This window comes from Cygnus olor, chromosome Z (assembly GCF_009769625.2).
Source record: "Cygnus olor isolate bCygOlo1 chromosome Z, bCygOlo1.pri.v2, whole genome shotgun sequence".
NCBI lineage: Eukaryota > Metazoa > Chordata > Aves > Anseriformes > Anatidae > Cygnus > Cygnus olor.
The window spans coordinates 59,164,234-59,181,868 of record NC_049198.1 but is presented as its reverse complement, the minus strand read 5'-3'; the positions used below and the strand labels follow the sequence as shown (position 1 = coordinate 59,181,868).

The 17,635-nt window shown below is 40.2% G+C and overlaps 1 non-coding gene across 1 annotated transcript; it reads right to left on the bottom strand.

The window, feature by feature from the left end:
• Positions 1-3,898: 3,898 nt before the first annotated feature.
• Positions 3,899-4,027, bottom strand: LOC121062402. Its single transcript, XR_005815538.1, has one exon. It is a non-coding gene; the product is annotated as a small nucleolar RNA SNORA13 (small nucleolar RNA).
• Positions 4,028-17,635: the final 13,608 nt, after the last annotated feature.

Here is a 17,635-nt window from a genome sequence, read left to right as displayed (position 1 = left end):
TCTAAAAAACAAAACAACAAAACAAAAACAAACAAAAAAAAACCAGGAAATCCATTTGTTATCCCTGCAATGCATGTTACTCTAAGTTCAGTTGAAATATCACAGTACACAGCTGATCTAAATAATAAAAAAAATTGCAATTTTCATGTTAGAAAAATACCTTTCCTGCTATTTTAAACCCAGGATTGCTGAATTTTAATTTATAATTTCTTTTCCTCACCACTACACATACCTCAGCTGACCCATTTCCCGAGTGCTACAGAAGGCTGTGGTTTCAGTGATGACCTCTTACCACTTACCCACTTACTAGCTCCTGCATATTAGTCCAAAGGGGTGACTTGGTAACCCAAAACCAGTGCAAAACAAATCTTAGCAGTTAATTCTGTTCGGCAGTTATTATAGCTTGGAAATGACAAGAATTCTGAGACCAGAAACATAAATCTTTATTTTTTTGCCTACATAAATGTTGTCAGACACTGCCCCAATACAGTTAGAAATAACTGTCGGTACTACAAGCATTCTCTAAGACTTAATATTCAAACTCCTGAATCTTTTTTTGTTTCTAATGGAGTAGTCTTGCAGAGAGAGCCACTGGTCTCGGGCTGTGTCTAACAATTTTTCCTAGAAAAAAAGGTGAAGGCAAGGTGAGATTGGACAAATGTAGCAGGTAGCCACTTTCAGTAACAACCTCTAAAGTGCTAGATCCCCAAACTGGTACAAAGTTGCAACGAACAGCTTCCCACCAATCTGTCTGGAAAAAAGTCAATAGCTAAAACCTGGAGATGGGATTTTTAAAGAGCCTGCTTGCTGAACAGGCTCTTTGCACATCTAAGCAAAATTTCAGTTCTTAATCAACTACAAGTTAGTAGCAGCTCTAACACCTTCTAGCTGGTGGGGATCAATAGAAAGTTTTATAGTAGTAACCCAGGCGCATTATGTCTGTGCTTTATACAATGTCAATTTAAGAGAATGGTAAGCCAGTACTAAAAATGATAAATTATTTAATTTTGAAAAATAATTAGCAGCCATGTTATTAGATAGTTACTTATAGTGGGTTACCTTTAACATGTGCATTTTTCTTTCCAGTGTCTGACAGGCTTACGTAGAAAAGTGCCTATTATTTCTTCAGTCTTGCAAACAGCCTAAATGACTATAGTCATACAAGTCTGGGATGGATTTCACAAGTTCATTCTTTCTAAACAGCACTGGTGAAGTATTGAGTGCTTTTGTTTTTCATGTTCCTCAAGTGCATTCTCACCTGTTTCAATGCATGAAACTTTCTGATTCTGAAAATTTCAAGGGCATTGTGACAAACTTGAAGGAGTTTCATCATTTTACTGAAAACTTCAGTTCCATTATTATTTCCCCCCAAGGATGTAGGAGATCTTACATAACTTAAGACCACACCTTTTTATGAACATGTGCATGTTCGTGCAAACTACTAAGCCATTTTCAGTTTATTTTTTCCAAAAAGTAGTTTCACTATTTTCTCATCTTCACCATGTATTTTATAAACAACATCAGCCAGTTTGGTAGCATCTGGGAGATCACTGTCTGAATCTGTCTTCAGCATGGACAACTACTGGATCACAAACCTACTTTAAAACTTGACTCAGCTCAGTTTATGTGATTTTCCTTCTTGATTGTGAGCTTGTCAAGATGTCTTTGTGAGGAGCTGCTAAATAACTAGTCTCCTCTCTCAGTGCTGCAATCACATTTTGAAAGCAATATAGATACCACACAATTATACAATCTTTATTTCTCTTCTGTAGTAGTACATTATTATCCATCTCTGGTACAGTGGAAAAAAGTAATAAGCAACAAATTGTTAATCACTCAAAAGCCTGAAAAAAACCAAACCAAACCAAACCAAAACAAAAAACTCATGAATTGATGACAAATGCCACCTTGATACTTCCTGAAGCTTCTTCCCTTTCCATACTCTTCATTTATAGTTCTTCCTTGGAAGTATGACCGTGCTGCACTGCATCTCAGCACCCTCCTCTGCGTTACATCATCTAAAAGTGCTGGCTGCCTCTGTGAAACACCAAAAACAAGAATGCAGACAAATGTACAAAAGATGTTTTTGTTCTTTCTGTGTTCTGGAATGTAGTTCCTGCATAATGAGGTTTAATTAACAGACATAATTGCACGAGATGTGTAAGCAGCACATCTTTTATTGGTGTTTTCATTCCAATCTACCCTTCAACAGTATTGTACTTTCCTATGTTTGAGTAACTGCCTTACCTGTTCATTTCATGTTCATGAAGGTCACTCACCGTAAAAGCTCCAGCATTTTTTTCTTTCTCTGCGTACTGCATAAACTATTCAACAGGAACACCAATCTAAGCACGTGGTATAACCTTATGACCATTTCTGATTTACAAGACAATCAGTTATTTCTTAAGTTTGAATCAAAATTTGTTTGCATTTTGAATTTCAATGTTGATAGTTTCTATAGATTTAGTGTATGATAACCAATAGTTCACTCAGTATGGTTTGTGTCCCCTGAAATGCAGATAAGGATATGATGATTTGCCAGTACCGGATCATTCCCATATAACATTTCCAATATTGCCTCAAACGTTCCTGGCTTCAAAAACTTGAATGACTTGTCACACACTTGGGTACTTAGGTTACATGAAGCACAGTTTCAGCACTGAAGCAGCATTTTGTAATACAGACTGTATTTATTAACATCTTGTTTGTATCACTTAATTTCACACTGACATACGCTATCCAACTTTCCAATTGTGTTGGCTTTTCAAAGATATTAAGTGAAATAGCACTTTGCATATGAAATGCTGAGGTTTCATGTTTTAGTATTTTGAACAAATGTTTTCAGAAACTGTATGCTAAATTGCTCCATAGTATCATTCCCAAAAAACAAACTTGAAAAATATCACAGACTCTTCCTGGACATGCTGTCAGCCAAACACTGCTTTCATGAATCCACTCACACAATTTTGACTTGCCTTTAGGGTTTCCACTTTGCTTTTGTTGTTGATGAGAACCTAGACATCAGGCTGATCTCACCCTCAATGTTTCAGTTCTGATTTCTGCTCTGAAGTCATTCTGCTGAACTTTTTTTTCAGTGGAACATCTGGTTCATCATAAGTCACGGCTGAAGGACACAGCTGCACAAGAAGTTAAAATCACTTACCTCATGAAGGAAATTTTGCAGGAGAATTGGGGTGTCACTACTTCATAACTTTTTTCCTACTAGCCCTCCTTATGCTCAGAGGCTTTCACCACATGCCAGCACTGTATCTGTGAGCTTGTGAACTGCCAGCCAGATCTCCCATGGCTACTGCACAGTGAGATAAAACTCTGTAAGAAGCATCCATAGCAGTAAGCACTCTGGTAGGAACAAAGCCCACTAATGCCAAGGTAAAAAGACACCCTGCCAGCAATACTGAATTATACTTTGCACCTTCAAAAGTGCATCAAGGGAACACTGTCCTATCTGCAGCAGAACGGTAGCAGACTGTTCCGACACTGAACAATATCCGACACTGAACGGTCTACAGAGGGATTCGCTTTATACCACTGACTCCACAGTCATTAATAGCAACACATGCACAACAGCAAAACACTTTTCCCCCCCAGGAAAGAATAATTTAATCTTTTCTTTAGCAGAGTATTGTAAGGCTGTAGAGAGCCATTTGCACTGGAAAAACTGGAGTCCTCTGCAGGAGTCTAAAATGTTAGGTACTTAACAGTGCGATTGTTAAAAAGTTATCCTGATAGACAGGACAGCTAAACAATACTAAGAGTGGTGGCCATTAACATTCTGATTTTTTCCTGTTTTAAGACTGTCAAATTCTTCTTTTAAAAAGAGTGAAGCATAAAATCTACTATGTAATTGCTCAGCCATATAATTTCTACAGACTTTTTTTTTTGTCCTTGCAAAAACAGGGAGAAAGGCAAATAAACAACTCCTTAAACAATTTGAGCAAGAATTCTTGTCTGCCTTTTTTGACACCACATTCATTTCAGAAGGGAATGAATGGGCAACACAAAGGCAAAGTTGAAAATACTAAAACTGATCATTTTTCTCTACAAAACTGAACTAACAGCATATGAAAGAAGTCAATCCCTCTACAAGCAAATTATTCAAAATTCTTAGGCAAATAATGTTTTTATATAGGGTAAGCACCCTTTAGTAAGAAAACCACAAGCATACCGTGCTCTTGGGACATCATGATATCATCCTGTTGCTTGCTTAGGCTGTTGTCAAACTATTACTGACTGCTTTTATCTGAAAGAAAAGTAAAAACACTCTCACTTGAAAGACTGACTGAGATACCTGAACCATACAGTAGGTGGAACCTAAAAAGAAATACTTGAGATAATTGCCCAATTTCAGAGATCAGCCAGCAGACTCAACCTCCCTTTCCCCTAAAAGCTCCCATCATTCTCATCAGCACACTAAAAGATTATGGGCTACTCCACTCCATTACATCAGTTCCAGTAGCCTACTATAGCAACAAGAATTATGTGCACAGCAGTCCCACTCAACTTCCACATCACTTAAAATATAATCTTCGTTTAATATGGGTTGTCTTTCTATCAGTAGATAGTTTTTGTTTAATATTGCAGTGCTGTCTGCCTGGCAAAAGCCTACCCGAAAGAGTTCAACATGAATCAACAATGTAAAGAGAGTGGAAAATTTGCTCTTCCAAAAGGAGAACTTTTCTTTCTGGTCTCCCAAGCAGCCATGAAGAGCCTGCAAAGGAACCTTTGAGACTTGAAGCTCCAGGGGATGAAGGGCTGCTTCACTCAATGCTTTGCTCCACTGGGACAAAGCAAAGACGATTTGCCAAAGCAGCAAGGCTGTTCCCCTCACCACCCAGTGCTCTTGCCACTACTGCAGGAGAACCAGACCTGTACTCTTACCTGCCTTTCTCGCTCTGCCTCTTACAGCTGCTGTGGTCCTGCTTGCTTCTTTTACCTCCTCCGTTCATACCAGGAACTAGCAGAGTGGCTGTCTGGCATCCAGAAGCCACAATTGAAAAGTCACTTATGTAGGACATCCTGACGTGTGACATCTTAGCTAAATTACAGAAAGTCATAAAAGGGCTGTCAAATGCCCAAGCTTTGATTCATTGCGGCCTTGATAGCTGAGGGTAAAAAATGTAAGAAAAAGTTCAGGGGCAAGCATGTCACCCCACTCTGCTTCTGGCCTCGAGAAACGTACAGACTTGCAGGAGTGCAGAATTCTTCTTCTGGTAATTGAGGCTCAGTTTGCAGGGCAGAAATTAGTTTTTGTGTCATGCTTACACATCTCTCTAAAACAGAGTGTATTATTGCTCTGTTCAGGTTTATGGCACTACTAACAAATATTGTTAACATTAATTTAAAGCAAATTCACAAGTGTTACCTGTTTACATTCACTGGATTTGGCTTGTCATTCATTTATGTTTTCCACATAAAGATTGTTTCAAGTACTGTCTCAGGTCTAACTCTTATATATGCCTAAAGGTCAACACTTTGCCTGAAGTTACACTTAAAGCACAAAAGCAATTGGTCTTGCAGGGGTCACACATCAGATTATAGCTGACAGCCAAGGTAGCAAAGCAGTGGAGATCTGTTTCTCTGTTCTGCTGATAAAGTCAAGTAAGTGTTGCTGTGCAACTCAGGTACAGCTGCCTGAAAGGAAGTTTAAATCAAAATGAGCTAGTCCAGATTTGGATTACATAAACTAGCAGTATGGTGAAGAAAAAAACTTTAATGTTTGTGATATTTGTAATTTGAGCCCGGAGATACAGGAGGGCTTGAATACCTGCATTAGAAAGTGTAGTGGTTTTAGCCTGCTGGGCAGCTGAGCTCCCCACAGATGCTGTCTCACTCCCCCTCCTCAAAGGGAAAGGAGGAGAAAATACAATGAAAAGCGCTCAAGGGTTGAGATAAGGACAGGGAGATCATTCAACTGTTATCATCATGGGCAAAACAGACTCAGCATAGAGAGATTAATGAAATTTGTTACCTATTACTAACAAGCTAGAGCAGTGTGAAACTAAAAGCAAACTAAAGACACCTTTCCCTTAACCACCCTCTTCCATCTCCTTCCCCCAAGCAGTGCAGGGGAACTGGGGCTGCGGTCAGTCCCTGACGCTTTGTCTCCACCGCTCCTTCACAGTCCCTCTCTGCTCCTGCTCCACGTGGGGTCCCTCCCACGGGATGCCGTCCTGCCCGAACTGAGCCTGAGGGGGCTGCCCACAGGCAGCAGCTCTTCAAGAACTGCTCCCACATGGCTCCGTACCACAGGCTCCGTACCTACATGGCTCCGTACCTACAGGCTCTTGTACCACAGGAGCAAACTGCTCCAGCACGGGTGCCCCCCGGCTGGGCGGCAGCTCCCCCCAGACCCCCTGCTCCTGTGTGGGCTCCTGTCCACGGGCTGCAGCTCCGGCCTGGGGCCTGCTCCTGCGGGGGCTCTCCATGGGCCGCAGCCTCCTCCAGGCCACATCCACCTGCTCCAGCGGGGGCTCCTCCACACAGGGGGGCTGCAGTGTGGAGATCTGCTCCATGTGGGACCCATGGGCTGCAGGGGGACAGCCTGCTCCACCAGGGGCCTCTCCACAGGCTGCAGGGGAACTGCTGCTGCATGTCTGGAGCACCTCCTGCCCTCCTGCTGCACTGACCTGGGGGCTGCAGGGCTGCTTCTCTCACAGTGTCTCACCCCTCTCTCCCAGCTGCTGTAGCACAGCAGTATTTTTCCCTTTCTTAACTCTGCTCTCCCAGAGGCCCACCCACTGTTGCTCCCTATCTCAGCTCTGGCTAGCAGCAGGTCGCTTTTGGAGCAGCTGGAGCTGGCTCTGATCTGACATGGGGCAGCTGCTGGGCTCTGCTCACAGAGGCCTCCCTTGCAGCCCCCTGCTACCAAAACCGTGACATGTAAATGCAATACAGAAAGTATTCCAACTATTAAAGCAGTGATTATACAAAATATGTGTTTATTTCATGTGTCCCCTGTAGCTGTTTGTGAAACAATCAGAAAAACATAAGGAAAAAATGACTGGAGTGATTTTCATATGGTAGACATGGGTTAGGGACATCGGTCACATATTCCATTCAAGTTTTTCCAGTTCCTCTCCTGGACAACTGCAAGATAGCAAGCATAACCAGTGGGACAATTTACAAATGACTGGAAGGAATTATGCATTGCTGTGTAAGCAGGGATATGACTCTTTTTTCCGAAAATGAGAATGCCATTCAAAAGGCAATGATTTCATGGCAGGCACTTCTGTGGCCTCTATTCCAGATGTTCATAGTGGATCAAAATCCCTGATCTCTGAATCCATGATTGTTGCCTCTGTTACAATTGTCTCCATGAAACCAGGATGTGCTAACTTGAGGGTGTAATTATAACAATTAGTTATCTAGTGGCTAAAAATACCCTCCTGAGGTGGAAACAGGTATTGTGCTACCACATTTTATCTAGTGTCTTTGGTGTGGTGAAGGTACTTGTGAATCATGCTGTGGCAGGTTAAAATGTTGTCATCCCATCAATCAGCCTCATTGTTCTGCCACAGATTGCTGCACATTGCATGGTTAGTAGAAATGAATTAGCTGCTCTGACACAAAGCTCTGTCCTAGCTTACATGGCTGCTTATGTGGAATTTGAGCTAAACCACTGACCTGCAGCATGCAGTGACTGCAGTATTCCAGTCTGTCTACCTAGCCACAGGGCCAAAGGGAGAATTTGACCCTGTAGTGATTAAGATAGAAAAGGTTATCTGTTGAGAAACTCAGTCTTTTTGGCTCCTTTAGGAAAAACATGGAGAACAGATATTTGATAAGAGGATCTTGAAGATAACAGACTGGAAGAGTAGAATGTGGCAGCTCCATGTTGAAGTTAAATTAATAACAAGGCATTAGTTTCTGCTTGGTTTCCTGAAGATGTGATTAATGATTTAATCACTGAAATGATTTTGCTTTGTGTCAGTTGGTGATATTTTTTAAGCTGGTTTCAGTTGAATTTGTCAAAGGGATAGAGAAATACTAAGTTCCTAAAGGTTTTGTGAAAAAGCACGCTCTGTGTAGAGCAAAAAAAAATCGATTAGTGTTGCATGCACTACTTGTCATCCTGCCAGGTGAGGACAGCATAGGAGGGAATGGTGGCAGTGTCTACAGTCAGTGATTTATACTTTTCCACAATTTTCTTTGAAATCCATAAAGACAGCTTGTGAGAGGCACTGAGATCTTCCACTGGCAAAGCACCTGTGTCTCTAAGCAGTATGTGTTGGAGTTGTATCTCCCAGTTCCAATGAGCTGCTTAGATCCATGCTGAAGTGAACCTCATCAACTATCCACACTGAGGTTTTCACTCTCTGGTTGGATGTTGTTGAACACTTCTCTAGCATGCCCCAAAGGCCTTTACTCTGTCACTGAAGTATGTGTTAGACCTGAGAGTTTTTCTGACAAGCTAGGACTGAAAGAGCCTGTTTAGGCTTTTATGGCATTAACTTTAGTTCTATAAAGTACTGCACAGCAGTAATACTCCCTTCATCCACTCTTATTTCCTGTTTTCAAGACATAGTTCAATAGCTGGCAACTGATATTCTCAGATGAGGCCTTTTATCCTTATCCTGGAGAGATCGTGTCATTACCAAATTACATTAGTTTCTTAGAAATTTACCACTGCATGCAAAGGAGAATGAAGTCAATTATCTGACCCAATTGAACATTCAGTCTCTCCAGGGATGGTGCTGTAGAACCAGTTCTGGTTCCTCAGCCCTTTCAGTAGTCATTGATTTCTGGGGACACTAATGAGCAGTTGAAATCTGAATCTGTATTAAAAGGCTTGTTTTGTTCTACACTTTCTAGGTGTGTCCTTAGTTTTCCTGAGTGAATTCCAACACTAACCTAAGGGTATAATTCCCCGCTGTATTTTCTTCAGCAGGAAAACCAGTTCCTGCCCTTCCTGGCTTGTGGCCTCTTGTTTCTGTTCCCAACCTTAATGTGCTGCTCCATCAGTTTTGCCAGTGACAGTATTTTTTACAACATGCCACAGAACAGGTCACTGAAACTATCAAGACTTCTAAAAAGAAGTGATTTGGCTTTAGGTACAGTTAAAATGTGCAATACAATGACATAAAATAAACAAAAATGTAACTATAACCTTTGAAGAACCAAGAAATGTTACAGTTTAATGTACGTGGTTTAGTTTGGGATGTGCTTTGCAGAGAGAGAGCTTACAGATAGACCTATTCTTTCCTTGCTTTCCCTTATACAGAATACAGGGCTGCTGTGTACATGATATTTTAGTAATGTTGTTATAGGAAATCCTACACAAGCTGATAACGAGAGAATGTATCTCAAGGGAGAATTGTGAGTAGAAGCTGAAATATCTCTGAAATGCTGTGTGAGCAGTGAGTCATCCGTGTAATATTGCTTCCACCCTGTTGTCTTGAGTGATGTGAAACACTTTTAGAGCCAGGTTTTCTGTGTGCCTTCGCTGAGTCCCCGTCAAAGTTGCAGGGTGTGATTTCCTTAGCTTTTTGGTGACTTTACTTTTTTTTTTTTTTAATTTATTTTTTATTTTTTCCTCCTGGAATCCACCAGAGGTCAGTGTAACGCCGAGAATGCTGAGAACAATATTGCCAAGTTTCTGCTAGTTGATAGGCTCATAGGCTTTACTTGAGTAGGGCAGTGAGCTGTTCTAGCAGCATACCCAGTCTTTTGCCAGTACCAGATGAATTAGGGTAGTGAATAGGGCATGAAGCTGGCAATAGGTCAATGTGAAGGTGTCTATGGATGGTGAGACTGCTAAATGTCTAAACATAGAAGTATGACTCTTACTCTATCTTTTGAAAGGTTTGAGGCATCAATTAGCAACATTCTAGGTATTTGTGAGAGCCAAATAAATGGCCAAATCTTGCTAAGCTCTTGTCTCAGTGGGTCCTTGTGCTGCCACATGTCACAGTTTATTTGCAGTTTGAATGATTAAATATTTTGTTTGATCTCAGTTTCTCACTTGTTATTGCAGTTGAATGTTCTTGCATTATGAGCCAGAACAAATAAGTTCCCAGGATTTGTGCCTTCATTATATTACATGTTATTACCGGTTTTACCATTTTTCACAGAAGAGAGGCACGCATATTTTTCAGGCTCCCTACATTGTTCTTACTGTGTTTTCCCAAGCTTATTAGAAAACAATTCCAACTGTTTTGAGGTGGAATGCCTGGTACTGACATACAGAATTCCAGCTGACTCTACACTACTGATTTCTACAGAAGCACTGCAGAATTTTTATTATTGTCCCATCTTCAATTCGTTTACATACTTACAATACCTCCTTCCCTTCCTTCTCGCCCTTCCAGTGCCTCTTCACTGAATAAGGTCTTCACTGGGCTACAGTGAAATGTCAGTTTTCCTTCAGAACTGATTCTATTCATTGGAAATAGTTTAGCACTCTGAGCCACAAAGCTTTTTGTTCTATGTACTTTACTTTTTATTTGTTGCTACTGAGTGTGTTTGCCATGGTATTGCCTGTTCAGCTAGCTTACGCAGGCTGTTCTAAAGTTCCTCTCAGCATCTACTGGTAGCCTGAATAACTGTGTTTAATTGTAAAACCCAGTAAAATACTGGTGCTTTAAAGAAATCTGTTTAATATGTGGTTTTTCTTTTCTTTCAGACATTTCCGTTGCCTCTGTGTATCACAAGTCTTCATCTGGTGGATTGTGTTTGGAGCTTGTTTCCTCAGGGTGAAGGTTTTTCCTTCCTGTTCTGGGTTTTCTTTTACTATGAACATGACAGTGGACTAGGTTATCCTGGAGGAAAAGCTGATTTTGACCAAGTATGTGATTCTCTTTGTGATATGGACCCATTCATTGACTTCTAAGACTGAAAATGTAGCAGAAACAAGTAGAAGTACCCAATCAAGGTTTAGGCAAACTACTTAGTAAACCAGATTTCAGATACTCTGAGCACCCCTGACACAGGACCCATTTACACTTCTGTGGCTGGGTAGAGTCTGCAGTTCTGCCTGGCAGCCTGGTGTGAACTCTGCAGAGCCACTAGGCACACCTGCACCACCTTTTCCTTGCAAGAAAGTGGTCTTTCTGAAACCAAAGTATCGTTAACTTTTGCGTGGGAGGACTGACTCATTTCAGAGCAAGATGTTTTGTGTGTGCATTGGCACTCACTCTCTCTGTATACGGTATATACACTGCCCTTGTTTTGGAGAAGTCTAGTCTAACACCTGATACATTTGCATGTTCTAGAAATAGCTTTTATTTTCAAAACATCGGTTAAGGTAAACACCCATCCACTTATCTTTGCCAGCATTGTTATTGCTTTGAACTGTTGTTTTTGACAAGCTCAGTCAAGGTGGGCAGTGTAAATATAGCAGCTACTTGTTTATCTAAATTACCACTGCGTAGCAGTGGTAGTGATCGTATCTTTTCTGCGTGGTTTGTGAAATTAATTTTCTTCTTGTCACAGGTGATCAGTTGCATTATGGCACTTTCCATAGTAGTAAAGCTCATGCTAGCCAGTAGTAGGGTGTTCAGTTCATTTGTCACTGTGCACTTTTGAAATATATATTTTTGGTTTTATTTTACTCCTTTTTTTTTTTTTTCTTTTTTTTTTTTTTTCCTGTTTTCTTGGAATAAGGTTCTTCTTTTTACCCTGTAGAAATGGGCAGGACAGTAGTGAGAAAGACTACAACATCTTCACTTTTCTTCGGAAAAAATGTATCCTGTTAGCAGAGCTCCTTGGACAGGTCTAAGGCCACCTGTCTGTTTCTTCCCATGCCTGTTCATCATTTTCCTTTCTTTTAAAAACTAAGGAGTGGAATTGACCCCAGGTTTATTGTACTGCTTGTTTATTCTTGTTCAGATAATCAGAAGAGGGCATCTGTGTACTCAAATACCAGTAGTTTTGTTGGCAAATGTGGTTCTGTTATCACAGCTCCTCCGGCTTTGACTGAAGGGAGGCCATGATTGTACTGCAGAGAAATGCGTGCATGCGTCAGCAATTCTGCCTCTTGGTTCTGTACACGTTTAAGATGTTGTCACAATTCCCTCTGCACTTGCCACACTGCCAGCATTTCTTGGCCTGAAAAGGGTGCTGGCATATCATTACAGTAAGAGCTGCCGTCTGCATCTTGCCCTTCCAGCAGTGTTCTGACATTTACATGTCTGGTCCTGATGTGTCTCTGCTAGAAGGTCCTAGTCTTGTTGTGCAATTGCTTAATTTTGACAAATAAGGGAAGAAGTGATGCCCTTTCAAATCCAAAAAATTTGATTCATACCTATGTTTGCCTAAGACAGAGGTGATAAATTTATCTAGTCAGTGGAGAGCATTGTTTTTTCAAGATGTACGAATGAGATTCACTTCCCAGCTCCTCACCAAAAAAAAAAAAAACCACACAGTTGTGTATATACTACAATTCTCTGTTTATACTGCAGATCTGATACTTCCTAGAAATTTGGAATAAATCAGTGGCATTTCATGAAGGATCCTTCAAAAGGAGGCAGTGAGGTGCAGGATGCAGCCACCATAACAATCTGTGCATCTTGTGACTTTCACTGAGCCCTCAGGAGAGGGCATCTGAAAGGAAGCTGCAGGACAGATAAATTGCTTTTGTGTGCTGCAAAAAGCCCACAGTACTGGACATCAGTTTAATACATGCATTTTTCTTCCTTCTTTCTGCCTTCCCTTCTTCCCCAATGCACCCATATAGTAATTTTTGATGACCATTGATCTTTTGGGTGTTTCAGTCTATTTTAACGCGCTCTTTCTGAGTCGGATTTACAGTCCCAGGAGATTTTTATTTTTATTTATTTTTTAAACAGTATCAGCATGTAATTCAGAGAATGAAACACTGAGCTGTGAGACTGTGCAATAGTTCAGATATAATGTTATCTGTTTGAGGTAAAATGTACCATTAACACTATTTTACATTAACTCTGCCCATTAATCCTCTCAATTGTTGTTTCACTGGAAAAATGTGATGGTTAGACATAGTCTAAGATAATCAGAGCTTTTCTTTCATCTTATGATTGCACATCCTGTTTAATTAGGAAATTAGAGACTAGACGATCCTTTCAGGCTGCAATAAGAAAAATGTCAGTATTAATTTACAATATTTGTCCCACTCACTAAGAGCAATTATGAGCTATGAATTATAAATTCATATGAATTATAAATGATAAATTATACAGTGTGGTATTCATCCGTACTGAGACACAAATAGGTTTATAATTCTTGCCCTGTGCATATGAAAACCCCCATAGCATTATTCACCAGGAAAATAGGATACAAGTTTTCACTTGCCCTCAAGAACTGTTGGCATTAGTTTAGTCCAGAATAGCCACAAGTGTCTGTTCTACAGAAGATGTTTGTGTTCAAGGACTGCTGAGGAGGTACCCAGCTGCAATGCAGGCATGCACATCAGTTGCTGAGCTGCACCAACTGCAGGGCTAGGTCCCTCATACCGCTATGCCTGCCTCCTTGCTGCGATGCCGCCTTCTGTGGGTAAACACAGTGCCAAAACACTTGAGAAGGGAGTGTAAGATGTTTTGTAGTTTTAGTGACCGGTATTTGTAGTACTTTCTTAAAATACTGTGCTTTTTTTTTAATATCCATTCTGAAACATTTCACTCTCCCTTTGCAGGGTAGAGAGACAGGCTTCAAATCTAAGGGCTGCATGGCATCACTGCACTTACACTCAGCATCGTAGAGCTTCCTCTGTGCATCTGTGCCCTGGTTAGACAAGTCTTGATTCTGCACTAGGATGTATTAAGATCCATGGAGACTTGTTAGGGGCGTGAAGTCTGTGGAAGTCCCTCAGAGTGCCTTCTGAACCACATGGAAATGGTTTTGGTATGTAGATGTCACTATTTCACTGTGCTGTTGGCCTGTTTATCACTGGTGCTGGCTTTGCTTACCAGGGTGTGCTTGCTGTTTCACCCTGACTCCCCAATGGAGAACACTGCTATTACCTGATCAGGTTCAAAGTCCTCATCTAAATGTCTGGAATAAATGTAGGTTTTCAAACTTGACAGGTAATTACCTAACTTCTATTGTTAAATGTCTAGTTAAAAACAAGAATATATATGCAGCTGATTTGGAAGCTTGCCTCTGAACTGGCAACCAGATAATGGCATTTTAAGGTTGTATTTTGCCCAGAATTACATTTACTCCAAACTTAAGAACTTAGCTCTGTCTCAGGAATCAGGCTACTCTGGAATGGCTTTTGTGTCTCAGCAGATCTGCTCACTGTTGTACTAAGAATCCTGGGTTTAGGATTCAGGGAGGGTAAGATAAACGAATATTAACCAGCTTTTCCTCCTGTTAACCCTACAATCAGCTCCTCTGAAACGAATACATTGAATCCTTTTTTTTGTTTTGTTTTGTTTTGTTTTGTTTGTACATTCTTCATGGAGCTGCTTACTGAATGCCAACTTGTACAAGTCCTTTGGAAACAATGGATTTCACTGTTCATGCACAAGAGGAAAATCTCTCTTGCTGAATGTTTGTTATCATGGTCATATACAAACAGGGATGAATTCAGCTTGCTTTTCAAATACTGTGCAAAATTTGTGCTTGTCAGAAATATACTTCATTTGAATGTGGACATACTGATATGAGGGTTCCAGAGAGTGATAAATACAGCATGCCCAAAACACTTGCCTAAGAGATGCAAATTAAAATTTTTGTTTCACTTTTATGTATAAATATATATATTTATTTTAACATAGAGTTTGAATAGGAAAGTTGGAATATCTGTTACAGTCAATACACTTCAGAGACTAATGCTTTTATTGGTCACGGATACCAGTTACGCTTCTTTGTAACATGTTTGGACACCACATGTAGCCTAAGTTGACTTCTCAGGTTTCCACTACTACACAGTCTGTCATCCTGGCAGCTGTGAACTTGTGGTCTTCTTTTCTCCTACCACTGAAGTTTGGCACAAGAGTCACTAGGTGTTGTGTGAAAGAAACATATGGTATTGCTGTGACTGAGGAGGGATTCCTTGTGGAAGTATGAGTGCTGGAAATATTACGTAAGCTGGAGGCTTTTTTTCTTTTTTCTTTTTTTTTCTTTTCCTTTTTTTCGTGCTTTATTGAAACTGACACGTCAGCCTGCAAGCAGGCACCTTGCCACTCTAGCAGATGGGCAGGAACATAAGCAGCCAAGGGAATGGTTCTGTATACGTCCCAAATGTGTGATGGTCCAACTCCCAAAAAAAGGGCTGTCACCATAGCTCTTCATAGGGAACTTCCTTGGCATATGGTTACAAGGAAGATAGTATATTATCACTTAATTACTTCAAAACAAAACAAAGCAGAACAAACAAAAAAAAACAATAACAACAACAACAAAACCCTCCAATCTATCAAAAGTAACATGCAGTAAACTTGCTGGTATTTTTGCTTTGATGAATTAGAGGGAGAATGTTTGGAATTAGTTAAAATATCTTTGCTTTTATGTAATTATTTCAAGGAAAGACTGCCATTAAAAGCTAAAGAAGGGTTGAATGCAATGCCTGAGTTGCATCTGAGAACTTGAAAGAATGACAGATTTACTCTGTCAGACCTGACTTGTCACTTTTATTTAATATTTAAAGCTAGTTATACTTCCAAGGACCAACAAGACTTGAAAGCTCTGTGCAGTGTGGTAGTATGTGGGAAATGACAGCCTAGAAGCACACAATAAACAACTGGTGCTGGAGCAATCAAGAAGCTGGAATACAGGCATAGATAATGCAGAGGCTGGGTATCACAGATGTATATAATGATATGTTTTCTTTAAACATGCTTGTTAGAGATTTTGCATTTCAAATGATGTTATTAGGCTTTCTCCACTGCCAGAAGTTCTTTAGCCCTCACAGCTATTTCTCTTAACTGGGCGTGGAGTATAAAAAACCCTACAGTGTATACCTGTGCTTAAGTGAAAGCTCTGATCACTTCTCCACTTTTATTTATTGTTTTGTCCAAAAGGTTTTTTCAGGTGGAAGAACATATTATAAGTCGCTTTCTTATTATTGCAATTATCTTTCTGTTAGCCTGTTTCCTGAGGGAACTAAATCCTTGTGACCAGACAGTTTGGCTGCCAGTCCTTCCCATGGTTATTAAACCCTTCTGGACATTTTCAACTGATTTAAGGGGGAGAAGAAATCTTAGAATGAATAGACCTAATGAAAATTGGTGTCTTTGTAGACGCAAAAGCCTTTACTCAGAAAAAAAAAAAAAAAAAAGACACAACTCAGCCCTTAGATGGTCTATTTGGCAGCCCATTAGCCAGCCAATGGTCACACATACGGTTGCAGATTTGTCATATTTCCTTACTTGTGGGGGTGTTGCAGTGGGAAGGTGCAGAGAACAGAGGACATAAATCCATAGAAAGCCCTCTTTGTTAGTACTGCTGCCCACAGAACACTCTGTAATGCTTACACTTTTAGATAATGAGAAAATTAATATTTTCAAAACATAAATCAATCCGATGCAAAATGTTAAGAAAGATCTTTCTTTAGGACTGCTGAAGAAGACCAGATCTACAGATCTACAAATTAGTCTGGCCAGAACAGAATTATTAATCAATCAGAACAATTATTAATCAATCAGAACAAACAGAAACATCCTTTGCATTGGATGGGGGTTGTAAGTTAGGTCTAAACTTTGAATTTGTACTTTTCCTTTTGCATGTAGGGGAATATATGGCCTTCGCTTACACTCACAGCCGAAACTTACTGCTCAATTTGGCCATTCAAGTGTTCACAAAAATATAGCCATAGCAGTGTGCAGCTCTGCAGAACTGAGCTGTCCAAATATTTATTTGTGGGGACAGATTGTACAGAACCCCACACTGCTGCTGTTAGAGTTACCAAGCCTGCTCAGATCATCCCCAGGTAAACCTCTGACTGCAGCTTAGGTATATCACTGCTCCACTGCATGCAGCCCTGAAGATGAGTATCAGATCATTCACTTGTCCCTGAAATTGAGGAATCTGTAAGAAAACAACATATGCAGAAGCAGAAGCACCAGTAATTGATGAGCACTGATGCTGAAGCCCAACCAAACGTTTACTCTAACACTGCCTAATGCTCATTCTGTATGCTTTCTAATAGTAATAGTAATTTAGGCCTAGGTTGAAGAACTGTGTCAGAGAAAGCACTGTTTCTAGTCAAGGGATATTATTCAAATGCTTATGTCATTTTGCCCCTGGAATAATTCCACTAAACTCAGATGCAAAGCTGCAGATTTACACAAATGTTGGTGAGCTCAGAAACTAGGCATTTGTCTATTATCTTTATCTGATCTGAGAAAGATAAACAGTTATGTTAAAAAGAGGCCCAAGCAGCTCAGGATTGCAGAAGGCTTAATTTATTCAATACAAAAAGCAAGTCCTAGCCACTTAAAGAGCCATGTGATTAAGATGACTCACTCTTGGCAGCTACATACTACACTAGAAAGGAAAATCATCTCGATTCCAGTGCTGTAATACTAAACAGAACCTCATATATACCATCAGGAAGATGAGGAGGACTTAAGTGCATAGGTTAAAGTGAATTGAAAATTTAGCAGTACCTTTATGCTTACTTTGAAATGATGTGGGAGAACTTCAGAAAAGTTTTTTTATGTTGCATTGTAAGCTGAACTGTTGTTTGTGTTTTTGT